The sequence below is a fragment of the Esox lucius genome, chromosome 2, assembly GCF_011004845.1.
Source record: "Esox lucius isolate fEsoLuc1 chromosome 2, fEsoLuc1.pri, whole genome shotgun sequence".
Taxonomy (NCBI): Eukaryota; Metazoa; Chordata; class Actinopteri; order Esociformes; family Esocidae; genus Esox; species Esox lucius.
This window is the reverse complement of record NC_047570.1, coordinates 34,952,242-34,970,735: the sequence shown is the minus strand read 5'-3', so window position 1 is coordinate 34,970,735 and position 18,494 is coordinate 34,952,242. Positions and strand designations below refer to the sequence as shown.

The following is an 18,494-nucleotide window of genomic DNA, read 5'->3' as shown; positions in this document are numbered from 1 at the left end:
CACTTAGAATGTGCTGGTGTAGTTCCAGCAGACCTCCAGCACTCTTCACTATTTCATTGTGGCTGCCAGAACCCACAACTGTGGATCTTTGACAGGTAGCTACAAACAATAATGCTATTTCTTTGTTATCAGTAAAAACTCTATGTTATAGTAGTTGTGGGATATAGTTGACCAATGCCGTCTAACATGGATAAGACGGAAAAGGTTGTTTTTTCAATAAATTACTATTGACATTGAACTATTTGACTATAGTTTACAATTATTAAAAAAGAAAATGTTTAGCAGCCTAAACGCTAATAGCAAATGTTCCACTCTAAATGGAAACATTTCTTTTAACATTATTATAAGGCCTCTTGCAATTTATTTATCATTTCTTTGTTTATAATTATTTTCTATTTGTATTAGGACTTACATGGCCCTTACTGTTTTGGTGGACTTCTGTATTTATATTTAAAAAATCTAAATACATCAAAAATCGATATTTCTTTGAGAGTCTAATTTAAAAGTTTATAAGCAGAAATTACTATTATTATTCATTATTATGACATGACAAAAGTGGTAAAAAAATTAAATAAAACGAAACTTGACAGACGGGTTCTTTCAATGAAAGATATGTTTTATTATAAGACATTTTAAGGTTTCAAGTTTCAAAGTTTATTTATCAAATGCACTGAAAAACATCTCGTCATTCTGCATAATGAAATTCTTGTGACATAGCACCCGACATCTACGTAGTGCGAATAAAGAATCCAACATAAAGCAAAAATATAGCAAAAACACGGTACATAACACTGAGGGATGTAGCTGCCTCTCACCTGGTAGAAGTAAGCCGCTCTGTCGTTCAAAGTGTTTTGTGGAGCCACGCTGTTTGTTGATGTGTTAAATAAACACATCAGTAGCAAGAGGGAGTTTTGTAGCTTTACTGGTATGTATCCTATATTTTGAAATGGTTTTTGCCGCACCATTTTGTTTACATATAAAAACGCTGTTAATATGAAACAGAAATGGAAAAACAAGGCGTGTTGCTCGTTCACTATCACCAGCAGATTTAGAATATGTAATTGCTGTATTTCTGGTAGGTTTCGTTGATGAGGTATTCGCGTTCAAAATCCGATTCTTGAATATAAAGCTAACTTCACCGCAGTTTTTCAAAGTACGTTAGTGCAATTAGGCTAGTAACAGTTTGCCGATAGGCTACAATAGTTTCAGTGCATTTGAAATAACATGTAAGCTGTCAGTGCCGAATTGGTGGCAGAGTTTTAAAACAAATGTAACCAAAAAAATATTCAGTTTTTAGTAAAAAAAAATACAATAAATACATAACAACTAGCCTACAGAAAAATTGCCTTCCAGTTTCATGTATTTATTCAATGAGACTGGAAACGTAATTTCAACGTCAATGCGACTTGTCATTGTTCTCCTGGAGACGTTTTTCTTGGAGCGAAAATTACTTTCTTTTGCCCGCCATGATTTCGATGTAGGTAACCAAAAGCAACCAGACAGCTTCACGCTAGCGAAATGAGCATATCACGACAAGTAAAAAAGGTAACGTAGGAACAATTAAAATTAACTCATTTTATGAATTCTTATTAGGTTTTTTTAATGTTGAAATGTATGAAAATACCCAAAATGAACACTATAAGCGGACTACCTGATCACTATAAGCGAATTATTTAAACAGCATTTGTATAGGAACGATTCCGTCCCAAGCTTTTTGATCACTATAAGCGGATCAGGCCCGGCGCCACGAGGTGACAAGAGGGGGCTTAGCCTTATAACCGTGATCGCCATAAGCGGACTCCACTGTACTTACAGGGCTTGCTACCCTACTTATAGTGTTCGATCCTTGGACCTAGTGATTGTTATAAAGAAAATCTGAGTGCGGGCAGCATGATATACTGCTGCTAAAATAACGCTAATGAAGCCTCAAATGGCCATCACTACTTGGACCGGTTCTTTTCACCATTTACATAAAAAATATTGGATTAACACTGAATAACTGTAAACTTCACCTTCATACAGATGGCGCTGTTGTGTATGGTTTGCACCGATGGCTAACCAGGCACTCTCAGAGCTTTAAACAGTCTGTCCTTTATGGTCATACAGAATGCCTTTGTTGAACTGAAACTAGGACTTAATACAGGCAAAACCAAGTTTACGCTATTTCCCAATGTATGTGAAAGTATATCTGATTCATGCATTTGTACATTGGATGGAGCCGTCATTAACCATGTCCATTAATATGAATATTTGGGCATTTGGATCAATGATAGGCTTTCCTTTAAAGTTTGCAGTATTTCACAGTGCCTTACGTTTTATCACTGGTGACAGGTTCAGGGCTCATCATTGCTTACTCTAGCAAAAAGTATGTTGGCTCTCTTTAAAATCACGTTGAGCTATGCATTTTTCAGTTCATCTCTATAAACTACCCCCTTATATTAATTCACTTTTAACCTATAGATCCACAGGCAACCAGAAATGGGCTCAGGAAAGGTTGACCTCAGAGTTCCTTAAGATCTCTACTGAAATTGATAGAACTACTTTTACCTTTTTTGCCCCTCGCATGTGGAATGATTTTATACTTCTAAATTGGATAATGTGGTACCTTTAGGAGATTTTAAACATTTGCTTGGAGACAATTTCTTAAAGGAGTGTGTCTGTTTCTCTTGACTATGCTCTGTTTCTGTTTTAATCCATTTTGGTTCCATGTTTCTTTTAGCTATTGTCTTAGTATTGTTTTAATCCATTGTTTTAGTATTGATTTTAATATGGTTTTAAATTCCTTATTCTACTTAACTTGTGATTGTGACCTACCCAGGCCATTCCGGTAATTAAGCATCTGTTTTCAATTCACCCGGTTAAATAAATAATAAATAAATAAATAAGACCCCGTCCATATTTTACTTTCCAGATTACAACTCAGAATATTAATCAGGGGCTATTTTAAGGGATACAATGACAGGGCGAGGTGTGTTCCGTTCAACCATGTCACTTGAGTGACTTCAAATAATTCAGTATTAGCTTCGATAACTGTCACACAAGACCAGCACGTCATATAGAGCCTTCCCAAAAACTAGTGACGGTTGTTTCGTTCATTTGAACGACTGGCAGTGGAGTTCTACCCAACCACGGAATACGCTGTTCGTTTTATGTTCGCAAAGGAAAATAGATCAAGACAGTAGCATTATAAATACATTTTTGTAACCTATAATTGGACACATGGTAGGACAAAAAAAATTATGTAGTAGTATATTTTGAATTGTAATGATTAACACAAACGAAATCGTACACAGAGCCTTTGGTTAAGTGAGAATGACTGGTGAAAGACTGACTCGGTCAGTTTTCTCGTCCAATTGAACGGTTGTTTCGTTCATTTGAACGGCTGCCAGCGGAGTTCTACCCCAACAGCTGTCTCCACCTCAGTAACCTACTTTAAATTGTACTTTTGGACTACTTCAAAACTGATATGTCCTGAAAGATGCTGCCACAGAGCCTCCAATGGTCAAATACACATCATGGGCCGGACCATTGATGGGACCCTTTTACTCTAGTCACCTGAGTGTGACTTCAGAATTCATTAACTTATCTCTTCTGATGACGTCTTACCAGTCTTGTCCATGCCTACCTAATAAAAAAGATACATTCAAAATGGAGGTTCCCTCAAAGTCACTTCACAGGTGCATTTATAGTGAGACAGATACAGGGATGCAATGTGTATCAAAGTCAGGACTGTGACTTGAACTTAAGTAACTACAATCTAGAAAAAAATACTTATGTACTATGCTTTGGTTTTGTATTGTTATGGACTTTTTTGGATCTACGGTAACTTGGGGGAAAACGCCCCCCTTAAGGGTAATCTCTGTTTTCGGACTCAAAAAAGCAAGGTTTGGTCAGATTTTTATATAAACATATTGACTACAGTCAGACAAATACATTTAGAAAAAAAAAGTTGGGCGGAATGATTTTATTTTATTGCAACTTAATCCAATGCCAAACTATGTAAATGGGGCGTTTTACCCCACTATCGGGGGGCAAAATGCCCTTCCATATGGGGTAATATGTCCCCTGGATAGAATAGATTATTTTCTATGAATGTAATCCATACGGTTGAAAAGAACTCAATCGTGATAGCAGTATTAATAAAGTGACTTAACGAAACTAATTTTAACCGTGATATTGAACATTCCAATATCTAAAGGCAAAAAGCTATATATATAACATTAATTACAATTTCAAATAACTTTTGATGACTATTTTTAAAGGTTTTGTTAACCGTGCGAAAGTATTAAGTTAAAAACATTAAATCAGTAATATTTAGCAATTAATTCAATATCAGTGCCAATTGATTATTAGTCCATTATACTATAGGACTATTATATTAGTATTAATATATGCTCAGTAAACTAACTATTAAACAAAATATTACTAATATTAGACTATATCTTGAACCTTTGTAATATTTCAGAACATTTATTGTTATAATATTTCCAATATTTTCTCATGGGTAAAATACCTCCCTAGGATTTCCCCCAAAGGAGAGGGGGCGTTTTGCCCCAAACATGATCACCACATAAAAACAGGATTGCTATAAAACGTTTTTTAAACTGTTATCTCTGAACAAGTGGACTACTTAGCCTAAGGCCTTCCTGCTGACATATAAAAAAATCAGTTTCATGGTCCAATTTCATCACATCACAAAAAATAAGATCAACTTATGTCAACATCGTTTTTTGTGGAATTACTTGCTAAGAAAAAAATGCCGTGGTTTGGTGGAGAATTACAGGAGAGGCGTTTAACCCCATGCCAGCCTACAGCTCCAAAAATGAAAGTTAGTCAATAGTAGTTTTATTACAAATAATGTATAGCTTTACATTGATAAACAATAATTTAATTATTACCTTTCTTGTCACGACAAAAGAGCCGTAGGTTGAATAGATACGTTTGAAAAAATTAAACTTCATCCATTTTAAGATGTAAGACGGACGCCAACGGATCGCAAGGTTTACAATGGCGGCATTGTAAAGTAGCAAAAATGTTACAGCTCTGCAAACAGACTGCCTGCAAATGTACTCCCGCCCACGTGAAGGTCAATTGCACACAAAACAATTATATAAAGAATTCGAATTGTTGATATAGAAATTTCCATTACTTCATATCGAAAATGCCATTGTTGATATAAAATTTTCGAATTGTTGATATCAAACATTTCTATATGATAAAACGGCTTGCCATATGCCATAGTTCCATGTTGAATTGTCATGTCACGCGATACGTAGACCTAAGATCACGGAGAGAGAGAAAATAATAATGAAACTGAAACTGCAGAGTGAAATACGCTAAATCATTTCCAGCTCTCAATGTTTTGAAATACATGTTTCATATTACGAAAACATCACAATGTTTTTTCAGGACTGTTGCCAATATTTATTAGTGATCAAGGTCGCCCTGCGTAGTGAGCTTCTCACAATCAGTGCGCCAATGTCGACTGGATCTTCCAAATGTGCCGGCATTTGGAATGACAGGCTCCCTGTTATCATGTTAATAGGCCTACATTACGTTCTTAGAATCGGGACCAACTTACACACATAGGTTCTCCAATACTTTTGTGCTGTAATAAGTGAAGCATTTTTGTGCTCTAATAATTTAAGTATATTTTAGTTTTGTGACCCTCTTAACTTTTGAAACTTTCATTGCAGATGGCTATACCACAGACAAGTTAAAGTTACAGTAAAGTTTTGCTTCATTCATTAATTTTTACAGGAACGAGACCCGAAAAAGATTGCAAACAGTAAAATGTACTATACCTGGGGAGCTATTTAGCCAATTATCTTTATCTATATAAAATGTATGTTCCCAATAATTTCTGCACTTTATTCTTCAATATATAATTTTTAAATGTTCTGTTTTCTAGTATGTTTACTAGTTGTTCTAGTATAATATGCTTTTTTAAATGCATATTAAGAAAGTTTTGTGTTAATGTTTATGCTACTTAGAATTTTGACAGCAACATTTGTATATCGGACCCAAATATTGGTCATTGGTGTCCTTGAAGAGACCGTGCAACTCCTCTAGCTTACCCCGATGGTGTTCTGTAATTAAGATATCGACTCTCATCTCAGTGAAAATACACTTGAAAATACAAGTGAAAATACAAACAATAATTAATGACAGAGGCAGAGCACGAGGCCACACGTAACCAAGCACCAACCCACCGTGGGCCTTGGTGAAACCGCACCCTGTGTAATTACTTCTATTTAACATGAGTTTGAATGTGATTGGTTAATTCTGAAAACAGCCACATCCCAGTTATAAGAGGGTGTGCACACTTATGCTACCAGGTTATTGTAAGGTTTTTACTTTTCCTTTTTTCCCCTCAAAGATTTCAGTTTGTTTTTTTATTGAATAGTTCACATTATAGGTCACATTAAAAGTGGAAAAAGTTCTGACATGATTTATCTTTGTCTCATTCTTTTACATCACAAAAACCTGGCATTTTAACAGGGTAGTGTTGACTTTTTATATCCACTGTATAGAACACATTCTTTCCATAGGAATCCCGAGGGTGATTGGTGCGATTGACTGTATATCCCGATCAGAGCGCCCCTGGGAGAACATGAGGGGGATTATGTGAATAGGAAGTCATTTCACAACGTCAATGTGTAGGTACGTGATCATATCGTATTTGATCTGACATGTAGGAAAGCCTACATTATTTGGGCTTAAAACTCCTACTTATATTTAAGACAATGAAAGACACATTATGTGATGGCAGTATGTTAAAATGGCCGTAAATCCTTTGTCACGTGATAGATATGTGACCACCATTTAATGGTGACCAGTCTGTTGGCTAGGTGTCCTGTGTCTGTGCATGGTGACCAGTCTGTTGGCTAGGTGTCCTGTGTCTGTGCATGGTGACCAGTCTGTTGGCTAGGTATCCTGTGTCTGTGCATGGTGACCAGTCTGTTGGCTAGGTGTCCTGTGTCTGTGCATGGTGACCAGTCTGTTGGCTAGGTGTCCTGTGTCTGTGCATGGTGACCAGTCTGTTGGCTAGGTGTCCTGTGTCTGTGCATGGTGACCAGTCTGTTGGCTAGGTGTCCTGTGTCTGTGCATGGTGACCAGTCTGTTGGCTAGGTGTCCTGTGTCTGTGCATGGTGACCAGTCTGTTGGCTAGGTTTCCTGTGTCTGTGCATGGTGACCAGTCTGTTGGCTAGGTTTCCTGGGTCGGTGGATGGTGACCAGTCTGGAGGCTAGGTGTCCTGTGTCTGTGCATGGTGACCAGTCTGTTGGCTAGGTTTCCTGGGTCGGTGGATGGTGACCAGTCTGGAGGCTAGGTGTCCTGTGTCTGTGCATGGTGACCAGTCTGTTGGCTAGGTTTCCTGGGTCGGTTTATGGTGACCAGTCTGGAGGCTAGGTGTCAGTCCATGGTGACCAGTCTGGAGGCTAGGTGTCCTGGGTCAGTATATGTAAGGTGCAAGATTTTGTCCATTTGAGGGTTGTTTATGTATGTGGGGAGGGGTAATAGTCTTGTCCAGTTGAGGGTTATGTGTGTATGTGGTAGAAGGTTATAGATTTTTCTGTTCAGTGTTGTGGCGAGTGGGCTATAGTCAATTTGGTTCCAGGGGAATGTTCATGAGGTCCTGATAGACCTCAGCCTTCTGCCAGAGGGGAGAGCACTGAATAGTCAATTTCCTGGGTGAGTGGGATCAGACCCAATCTTTACCGCTCGCCTCTGCGTCCTGGAGGTGTTTAGGCCATGTAGAGACGGCAGATTGCAGCCAATCACCCTCTGTGCAGAGCGGTAAATCGCCCTTGTCTTTGGCAGCGGCTGCAGTGTTCCAGACGGTCAGGATGGACTCTATGATGGTATGATGATAGTCATTGGCAGGTTGATCTCTTTTGTAAGAGTTGACTGGGGAGCCACGCACGGCGATGGGGCGGCGATGGGGCGAAGGGCATCTGTGCTTCTCCTTAAGTCCACTATCATCTCCACAGTCTTTAGGGCGTTGAGAACTATTAATAGTTCTCATCTTTATTTATGATAACTATTAATACACACCACTTGATAGAATATTTCATTCTGACTTGCTGCAGGTGCACTTTCCACTGGGGTCGCAGCTGAAATTATTGTTAGAATGAAGTTATTCTCAACACAGTATCTACTCAATAAAAATGAGGCAACAGATTACAAGCAATATTATTAATTACATTTCACAAGGTTTGGTATTGAGTAAATATTAATTAAGAGACCCTTAATAGTATCCCATTTAATATGAGTAGATTTGAAAAGAAAACAGTACATAATTAATTATAACCTAAACAAAAATACTGAGTAGAAACTCCCTAATGTGTAAATAGTACTAATAATTTTTTTATTCTACATATCAATGATATATAATTGAGTAATAATCATCAAATCAATATGCAGATAAATTTTGAATTTAATCAATGCAATGAATTCTAAATATTATTTCTTAGGAATAAGAATTTTATTATTAACAATTCACTTTTGTGCTTTCGACACATTGTAGCACATCAGTGTACACTGCAACCACAGTCATTTTAAACCAGAAGTTGGATCTTGCATTTCAAACCAGACATTTGAAAAGGACAGAATGCTGACTTCAAACTATTTTGTAAAAACCAAAATAAATGCCATATTACAAAATGGTGGTGTCCATAAACATGTGTTTCCATGATTTCTCACCTCACTTAGCCACTAAATTGTGTCAATAATGATCACCCAGAAGTGCATGTACCAAAACAAAAGCAGAAAAGTGTAATTTGTATGGAGTAAAAACATTTTGTACTTTGAACTAACCACAATAGAAATGTCACTGACATTCGTGGGATAAGAGTCCAAATCAGTGCTAACTTACAAACATAGCAGCACTTTCAGATGTTCAATTCCCATGCTTTTGGGCACAACATTTTCCCACACATATTTGTCTTAAATGTACATCCAACAAAAACACACTATGGTTTCATGACTCCTTCGGTGATTGCAGAGGTGTTGGAAATATTCTTTTTCAGTGGGATATTTATCTGAGCAAATAACACGTGAAAGAGAGGACTGCACTAAGTACAGACCGCTCTCGGCCAGATCCAACATCGTCTGACGAGAGCCGGGACAACAAATAGTACGTCCACAAAACGACCCACGCAAATAATACGCGCATTACCCATGAAAAATACATACCCAATCCCTTCATTGAATAAGGAGCAAATAAACAAAAACGAATGCGCAGTAAAACGAGGGATATTTGGTGGAATACAAACACTTCTTCGTATCTGCTACAGATACATTCTTCGGAAATCCACCAGAAATATTAGACCATCCAGGAAGTTCTGTCGTACTATTTTCAGCGTATTATATATTATGCAAGTATGCGATTTGAGATTTTCAGAGCATTTCCTCAGTGTTAAGGCTGAACACAAACCGCACTAAGACCCGCATTTAAACTTCGCTGATTAAAAGTCAGCTGAAGTAAAAAGGAGAAGATCCCATTGGCTAGGAGGAGAAGATCCCATTGGCTAGGAGACACTCCTAATGTGTCAGCTGTTACGCTTTTCGAGTTGGAGCTAGTCCAATTAGTGGGATACACACACACACACACACACACACACACACACACACACACACACACACACACACACACACACACACACACACACACACACACACACACACACACACACACACACACACACACACACACACACACACACACACACACACACACACACACACAGGTCATAAAATTAGAATATCATCAAAAAGTTTTTTTTTTTTTTGCATGCTTTCTCACTTCAATTAGATCAATAAAGATCTTGAAGAAAAATCCTCCATAATGGCATGTGCCAAAACATAAATCATAAAAGTGCAATTTGTACAAAGTAAAATACCTTTGTATTTTGAACTTACAAAAATGTAAAATGTCATAACATTCGTGGGACAAATCAGTGCCAACTTAAAAACGTAACACTTTCAAATCTGCAATTCTCAAGCTCTGTAGAAGCTGGACATTGTGTAGCACAACATTTTGCTCTGCAACCAGTCTTATTTCAAGCCAGAAGTTTGCTCTTGAGGGACTGGACATTGTTTGACAGCTTTGAATCATCCAGTAACAAGAAAAGTTTTTGGAATACCTCAAAGGTGTACTTCAGCTGTCTGGATAATTGAGATTCAGCGCATAGGTCAAGCCAAGGAGGACAGAGCAAGCCCTTGCAATATCTCAAAGTCCCGTGATGACTTCCACGCCCTCTATGACGATTCCAATGTTCTTTGGGCTGTTGCTTGTAGAAGCTCCAGGCTTTGGGGTCACAGTAATGGCCATTATGAGCTGTTCCAAGTTCCTCCAAGTTCTCAGTGTCCTGCAACATTAAATTGTTAGTGTCTTAGTATAAAACTGACCCAGAGGGCCCATCTTCTCCCAGTACCTTGCTTGTAGGGTGTGACTTGCATAGTTCCACCACCAATTTGTTAACAATGTCCTCCTCCACAGCACAATTACACCTTTTCAAACTTGCATTGACAAGCTGACGAATTGCTGGAGCAGAAGCCGTGTATGTAAAATGACGCTCCTCCACCAAATCATCAATACATTTACCAGAAACGTGGTGCACACTTTCCAACTTCAAGAGAAGTGAGCCAATTCTTTGGTGAATTTCATTTGATATATCCAATGGAGGATTTATACTGGTATCACTATCATCACTATCACCTGGGACTAAAGGATAGCTTTCATTTGGTAAAGTTTGGTGTTCACCAATGACATCTGGCTTCAAGTCTTCAAGTGAATGATGGTTGTGCTTTCTGCTTTTGTGCACAAACATGACTCTTTCGGTGATTGCAGAGCTTTTGGAAATATTATTTTTCAGTAGGATATTTAGCTGAGCAAATAACACGTGAAAGAGAGGACTACGTCTGTCCCCTTAGCTTTATCCTCTGCATGATATCTTGACAAATGTGTGTGGAGGGCACTTAATGTTTTAAAGGAGCATGGACAATCATAATCGAGACAAGGTACTGAATTTCCAATCTCAAACGTCCTGTGCTGTAGTCTGTAATGGTGCAGAAGGTCACTTGTTGTCGCTCTGAATCCACAGACTTTACACTGCCATCTCATTTGGCGGCACCTAAGAAAAACACAAAGTTTTAAATATGAGAAGTGCCTTTCAGTTTCATTTCTACAGATGAAAATTATCCCAGTGTGAAAAATGAAATGAATTCATGCAAAATATTTACATATTTAGATGGGAAAAGGAGTTGATTTAATTTTAAGGATTTTTATGATATATAATTTAACTTATTTTGTGGAAAAAACATCAGACAAATTATTATTCTAAGTTGTCTTTTATAAAAAAAAAAGTGGCAAGAGTGCTCTGAGACACAGAGGGTGTGTCTGCTGAAGGCGCCGAAAGCACAGAAGTTCAGCCCCTAAGTAATGCAGAACTCCCCAATAAAAATACACAAATTGAAATAAGCCTTCAGGACCAGCAACATGATATTTTAAAGAATACAGTAACTGTAGGGGCCACTGTTTGATTCGGCACATATTTTGTGGGTAAGTGTGGGGTTATTTCGATAAAAATGTAAATGACTAGCGTTAGTTAACAAGCCATTCATCACCAGTCATCTTTATGTTAAATAGACATTTTTTTCAATGGAGTTCGGCGGCCGGCTCATGAAACTCAAACTATCAAACTAAACGCAGCTGATCACATATGAAACCGTATTCTGCTACAAAAATGTTTTCAGAAACGTTTAGTGTACGGCTTAGCTGTAAAATGAGGAAGTTTGTGTCACGTTAGCTAACCTCCCTCACCTCCTGCTAACGTTACGTTAAGTGCTAGCTAACCGCTGTGTTCATATTATACCGCAACAAAATCACACGACTACATTAATATATAGCCTTGCCAACAGAAGCCAAATTTGTGTCTTTTTATATTGTAATATACCACTACATGCGTTCTTCTTACTAGCCCAGTCATAACAAAATAAGTTTTCTTACTTTAGTCAACGAGTTCAATTTTGCAAGATGAGCAATGTGGAAGAAGACGGAGATTCACTGTCTGTACTCTCTTCAAATGTCTTGTGGCTAGATAGTAGCCTGCTGCATTTAAAAAAGGCGCACTTTGACAGGAAGTGCATTTCAATTAAAATATGCCTGATTACATTAATTTGAATTCACTCAATATTCTCTCGATTTGGGATTAGATGAATATAATGCTTATGTTTTACTTAACTACAATGGGTGGATTTTATTCCAAACATTTTTATTTGAAATGTAATTGAAAATTTACCACAAAATCAAAAACAATCATATTGAATATATTTGACCTAATACATTAATTCAAATCTACATGACCACAGAATCCTCTCTTACAGTGTACTCCCTATAGCTCAAAATTCATTAACAGTGAGTAACGGGTCAATTTCAGCGATTAAGTCCATGTGTAGGCTAAAATAAAAAAAAAAAACGTTTCCTTACATCTCAATAATATTACAAACAAGAGTCCGTAAGACAAAATAGATAGAACATATGACAAGAATAACAGACTTTTGAAAAGACGAGAGTATCGTGGAGACCTAATCCTCTTACTGCGCAAGGGGTTGTGGTCTATTTTAGTCTGGCCCAAAGTCACACACGGATGTGTAACCGGCCTGGCCTCAGTACCGATTACCTGCGTTGTGTCTAACGTGTGAAGCAGACGACTGGAGACTCGGGCTTTGGCACAGGACATTTATTGCTGTTCAGTGTTTTAGAAAAGAGAAAATCACAGCGTTGATACACGCCGCTCTCGGCCAGATCCAACATCGTCTGAGAAATAATTTCATTTCTCAATTAAATAAAATCCCAACATATGAAACAATAAATGCAAAAATACCACATAAGAATATAAAAATACTTTTTTAATATTTAGGTTTATATAAAACTGCTCTCATGTCACACACTCACACTTTAACTGCCTCTCAGCATTACAAAATTACAAAAAAAAATGTATCACAGCAAGTCCTGTGCAAATAACATACATGTTCAGTGTTTTAAAAAAGATAAAATCACAGCGTTGGTCATACGCTCTCAACACACGCCTAACAACATAAAGAAAAAGATATATATACTTATACGGGCGCAGTGCAGAACACAAAATGGCGAATGCCAACGCACATACATGTGAAAACATAACATGTAAGCTAGCTCACTAAAACACTCAGAACTGAATAATAAACTAATATACACGGAAGAGAATACATTTGTCCAACTGTTAAAAATCTATACTAACAACAATCAGCCTGTTTAAACACATTAAACATCGTCTTTTATACATCTGTCTCCCGCTACACCGACCGCACTCGGCCAGATCCAACATCGTCTGACGAGAGCCGGGACAAGTGTTGCCAACTCCTCAGTAAGGAAAGTCGCTATTGGCTGTCCTAGAAGTCGCTAAATTACGTCATCGCCTAGTTTGCATAATTTCCCATCAGCATCATTGAATGGATTTTTTAAATAATTTTTTTTAACATACAAAACTCTAGTTGGGGAGAAGAATATACATGCGTATTTCCAAATGTTGTCCATGTACAAGAAATAATCACCTGAGCAAAAAAATTAAGAACAAATCAAAAAAGGGGGCGCTATTTAAGTCAAAATCAAAAAGCTAGAAAGAAAATAGCGACACACAAGGGGAGATCATCATGGTCATGGATTAAGAGAACTGCACCAACTGCACGTGATGGACTCTGTCTGTAGGCGAGGAATAACACCGTAGGAGAGACAAAAAGTGAGTGAAAACACCCTAAATGTGTTTAGAACTACAAATACCAGTTAATTCCTATTCGATCCGATAACAAGTAATACCCAGGCTGGTATTGCCAATACCAATACTTTTTAAGTATTTTATTTGTAGTGTGATGTGACAACTAGTTTAAAGTAAAGTAAAAAAGTAGGCTGTAGGCTTATCAATTCCAAATTATAGCTGCATAATGAGAAGACAATAAACTACTCTCATATTATTTAATTATAAAGAGAATCTCAGAGACTTGTACTGTAAAACAGGTTGAAAATTACACACACACAAAACATTTTTGACTCTTAACCTTGTCACAAAATATTCCATATCCACTTTTTGCTGTTCTTTACAACACATGTAAATCAGGCACCCTTGAAAACCGTTAACTCAAATTGTTTTCACAAAACATTAATGTTGACAAAAAAACAAAATAAAAATAAGCTCCCCTGAAAATGTTAAACCTGAGCCTGTTCTGAAAACTGTCCTTATTCACAGGTTTTTGTTAAGGAATAAGAGCATGTTTACAGTTTTCCCCTTGAGTCTGTTCCGTTTTTTTGCTCACTACCTCTCCTGCCTTTGAAAACATCCGCTCTGCAGGTACAGAAGTAGCAACAATTCCCAAGTACTTTACAGCAAGTTTGCTTAAACCTGGGAAGGTTTGATGATGCTCTTGCCACCAAACAAGTGGATCCTTTTCTCTGGGAATCAGTTTTTCCTCTGAGTAACGACGCATTTCAATTATTACGTCTGTGGTAGCTGACCGGTGATGTTGGGTAGACGCAACTTGTGTGTCAAAATCTGCCTACAACCCTACTTTTGTTGGAGCTGAGTCTGGGGCAAGTGCAGGACTCTTGGAGCTAGGCACTGAGGCAGAGCTAAAAGTAGGTGCCAATGCAGAGCTTGGAGTTGGAGTGGGAGAAAGGTCAATACCTTTCCAATCTCATCAATAGCAATAGCCACCGTCCTGGAATCCTGTTTAGCACTATTAACACTGTCATAAATCCGGTGTCTGGTGTAGTGAATGAGGCATTGGTAAATACTTGCAATGCATTCAAACAGTATTTTTTGGACAAAGTTTTGTCTATTAGGCAAACCATCACACAAGCCCCTGCTGTTGCCGTTCCCTCCCAACCGACACAATGTGTGCTGGAGACTTGATGCAGTTACTCTTGTGGACCTAAAAAAAGCTGTCCATGAGTTGAAGCCTATCACCTGTCCTCTAGACGCTGTTCCTGCCAGGATTTTGAAAGAGGCTATTGACATCATAGGTCCTTTCCTTGTCTCCTTCCTAAACAGCTGTCTTAGTTTGGGCACTGTTCCCACTGCTCTCAAGCATGCCATTGTGAGACCGCTGCTCAAGAAACCCAACCTTGATCCCTCCATACTGTCCAATTTCCGCCCAATATCCCTCCTGTCATTTCTGTCCAAGCTGATGGAGAAGCTTGTTTTCACCCAGCTTCAGTCTCACCTCCAACTGCACGGCATGGGGGATACATTTCAGTCTGGTTTCAGGTCTAGACATAGCACCGAATCAGCGTTACTGAGGGTCCATAATGACATTCTCAGAGCCCTGGACAGTAAAAGCTCGGTGGTTTTGGTGTTACTGGACCTTACCGCTGCATTTGACCCCGTGGATCATGCCATCCTCATCTCCCGTCTTCAACATGTTGTCGGTCTGCAGGGCACAGTGCTCAATTGGTTCTCTTCATATCTTATTGACAGAACTTTTTCAGTTATGCTTAATGATTTTTCCTCCTCAGCTGCCCCTTTGTCATCTGGTGTGCCTCAGGGTTCCATTCTCAGTCCTATTCTGTTCTCACTCTATATGCTGCCTCTTGGTCAACTCATCTCCAATCATAACATTCAATTCCATTTCTATGCAGACGACCTTCAGATCTACCTTCCTGTGGTTCTGAACAATCGTTCTGCGCTGGACCCTCTCCATAACTTCATTCAGGACATTAAACTGTGGCTTTCTCAGAATTGCCTTCACTTTAATGAAGGTAAGACTGAATACATTCTGTTTAGCCCGGATTCACCCTGCAGTTCTCCTAGTTTTGGCCCTCTCACACCCCAGTTTGCACCCACTGTGCGTAACCTGGGTGTTATTTTTGACAAAAGTATGCAATTTGATAAACAGATTAGTGCGGTTGTTAAGGCGAGCTTTTACCAGCTAAGGCTTCTTAGTAAGGTCAAAACATTCTTGTCCCAAGCTGACCTTGAAAAAGCCATTCATGCCTTCATCAGCTCGAGGATTGACTACTGTAATGCCCTCTACACTGGATTTAATAAATCACTCCTCAATCGGCTTCAACTGGTACAAAATGCAGCAGCACGTCTCCTCTCAAACACCTCCAAACGCTCTCACATCACCCCAGTCCTCTGCTCGCTCCATTGGCTTCCGGTGCGGTTTAGGGTGGAGTACAAGGTCCTGCTGTTTGCATTCAAGGCCATCAATGGTCTGGCCCCGGCCTACCTCACCGAATTAGTAACGGTCTACCAACCTGCTAGAGCTCTCCGCTCCTCTGAACACACCTCTCTGGTCGTTCCCAAATTCAAATACAAAAAGTTTGGAGGCCGATCATTTGCAGTTCAGGGCCCAACTCTGTGGAACGCTTTACCACCATCCCTGCGAAACATCACCGTTTTCAGTGTTTTTAAATCGCAGTTGAAAACACATCTGTTCAGACAGGCTTTTAACACGTAATCTCTGACTCGACTGCTCATTTTATATATTTTATGTGTATGTGTGTGTATGTATGTGTGTGTATGTATGTATGTGTGTGTATGTATGTATGTGTGTGTATGTGTGTGTATGTGTGTGTATGTGTGTGTATGTGTGTGTATGCGTGTGTATGTGTGTGTATATGTGTATGCGGGTGTATGTGTATGTATATATATGTATATATACATTTTTCTTTATTTATCTTATATTTTTGTATGTTTTAATATTTTTTATATTCTGTTGTCTACTGAAGCTTTTAATGGAAAGCGCCTTGTGCACCTTTTGGCTGTTGTAAGGCGCTTTACAAATACAATTTGTTTGATTGATTGATTGATTGAGAACTCTACTGTCTGGTAGACTTCCTTCAGCTCAGAGGAAAGTCGTTTTTTCATTCCCTCAGCATTGTTTTTGTCTTGAAATCCAAGGTGTTTAAACCTAGCATCAAGAAATGTACTAGCAGCTAGAGAGTGATTGGTCTCAATGCCTGCAAAATTTGCTGGCATTGCTGTGCCAGCTGTGTGGCGACGGAGCTGCCACACAGTCATTTTCTTTCTGCTAAGTGTTTTTACAAATGCCCAGAATCCCTCATCTTCTACTACAGACATAGGCTGGAGGTCCCTCACAGTCATCCCTCCCAGGCTTCTTGTGAGTGCTGCTGCTCTTGGAGAATCATCTACAAACAACACAGGTACACAGGGCAAACTGACGGATGGAGCCACACTGCACTGTATTCTAAAGATAGATAGATAGATAGATAGATAGATAGAAATAGATATATACTTTATTTATCTAGAGGGAAATTCAAGTATCCAGTAGCATTTGAAACAAACATAAATTAAACCTATATTAAATTTTTTTCCATTTTCCAAGAATGTGATCTGCAAATTCCTTCACTAAAATAAGTTCTCCCTTTAAAATAATTAACATTTTTGTTTTCTTTAAGATGCTCCTATAAAAAAATCACATGGCCAGTTGAGGACAGTGATGATGAAGACTTTGACTTAGACTCCACCTGCCGCATCACTGGCTTTCTAAGGATGTTCATTGAAACCGGTATAAACACCTTATTTGCTCTCTTTACAAATGCTTCTGTGTCTCATGGATAGATATGATCAATTAAAGTTGAACTACATGTCTTTAATCCCTTTTATGACCTTTAGCTTCATCGGGTACCCTGGCCCAGCTGCTGACATTCTGGGTTGGCTGGGAGATGCTTCCTCCTGAACTGAGAGTGAAGATTTCTGGGGGACCCCTTCCTACATCCTCCACATGCTTTGAAACACTAAAGCTGCCAGCTCATTTCAAAATCTACAGGGACTTTGAGAAAGCACTTGTTGCTGCCATAAACAGTACTGGATTTGGGCTTGTTTAAGCTTTTTCAGACCGATGTCAATGCATATACTGTTCAGATGAATTGACACAAGTTCAGTGTCTTTGAAAACATTAACACACTGTGCAGTAGTTGACAATTTTTTTTATTCTACATATTTTTTCCATTTACTGAAATCAAACAGTTCTGCACCTTCAGTGCTAACAGTACAGCATTCATGTTAGTCATTCTGTGGACCGTAGTGAGACAGGAAGACAGCTATAAAACAGCTATTTTTTTTTCTTATTAAGTAAACTTTTTCAGTTTTTCCTTGCTTGTTTTAACACAACAAATAAAAACATGGGTTGGACATCAGTCTTCTAAGATTCTTGATAACACTTCCTCAGTCTTTACATATAGTCTAAGTGCTTCAGTAACAGAAACTCCTGGAGCTGGCAAAATTGCAACCTCCTCATCTGAGAGTTCACGGGCCAGCTGAACCTTGGGGCCAGACACTGTGCCTCCATGAAGGCTGTTAGGTCCGTTCCAGTTGATCCCATACTCTTCAGGAACCTGAATGGATGACAAGCATAATCAATCTTGTACTTAAAACTAGTTTGACATGTCATTACACAAGACTGCTATTTTTGGTCACCAAGTCGGTGAGAA

General features: G+C 38.6%; 2 long non-coding RNA genes across 3 annotated transcripts; one reads left to right on the top strand and one right to left on the bottom strand.

The window, feature by feature from the left end:
• The first annotated feature begins 1,380 nt into the window (after window positions 1–1,380).
• LOC105008821 lies at window positions 1,381–18,137 on the top strand. Of its 2 annotated transcripts, none has more exons than XR_004576473.1 (5): window positions 1,381–1,545; window positions 15,675–15,794; window positions 17,118–17,204; window positions 17,460–17,569; window positions 17,677–18,137. It is a non-coding gene; the product is annotated as an uncharacterized LOC105008821 (long non-coding RNA). The 2 variants fall into 2 exon arrangements; XR_001198403.4 differs by lacking the exon at window positions 1,381–1,545 and adding an exon at window positions 11,424–11,564.
• On the bottom strand, window positions 9,889–12,102 carry LOC109616434. Its single transcript, XR_002197570.2, has 2 exons — window positions 12,012–12,102; window positions 9,889–11,136 (listed from the first exon to the last, which is right to left on the bottom strand). It is a non-coding gene; the product is annotated as an uncharacterized LOC109616434 (long non-coding RNA).
• Window positions 18,138–18,494: the final 357 nt, after the last annotated feature.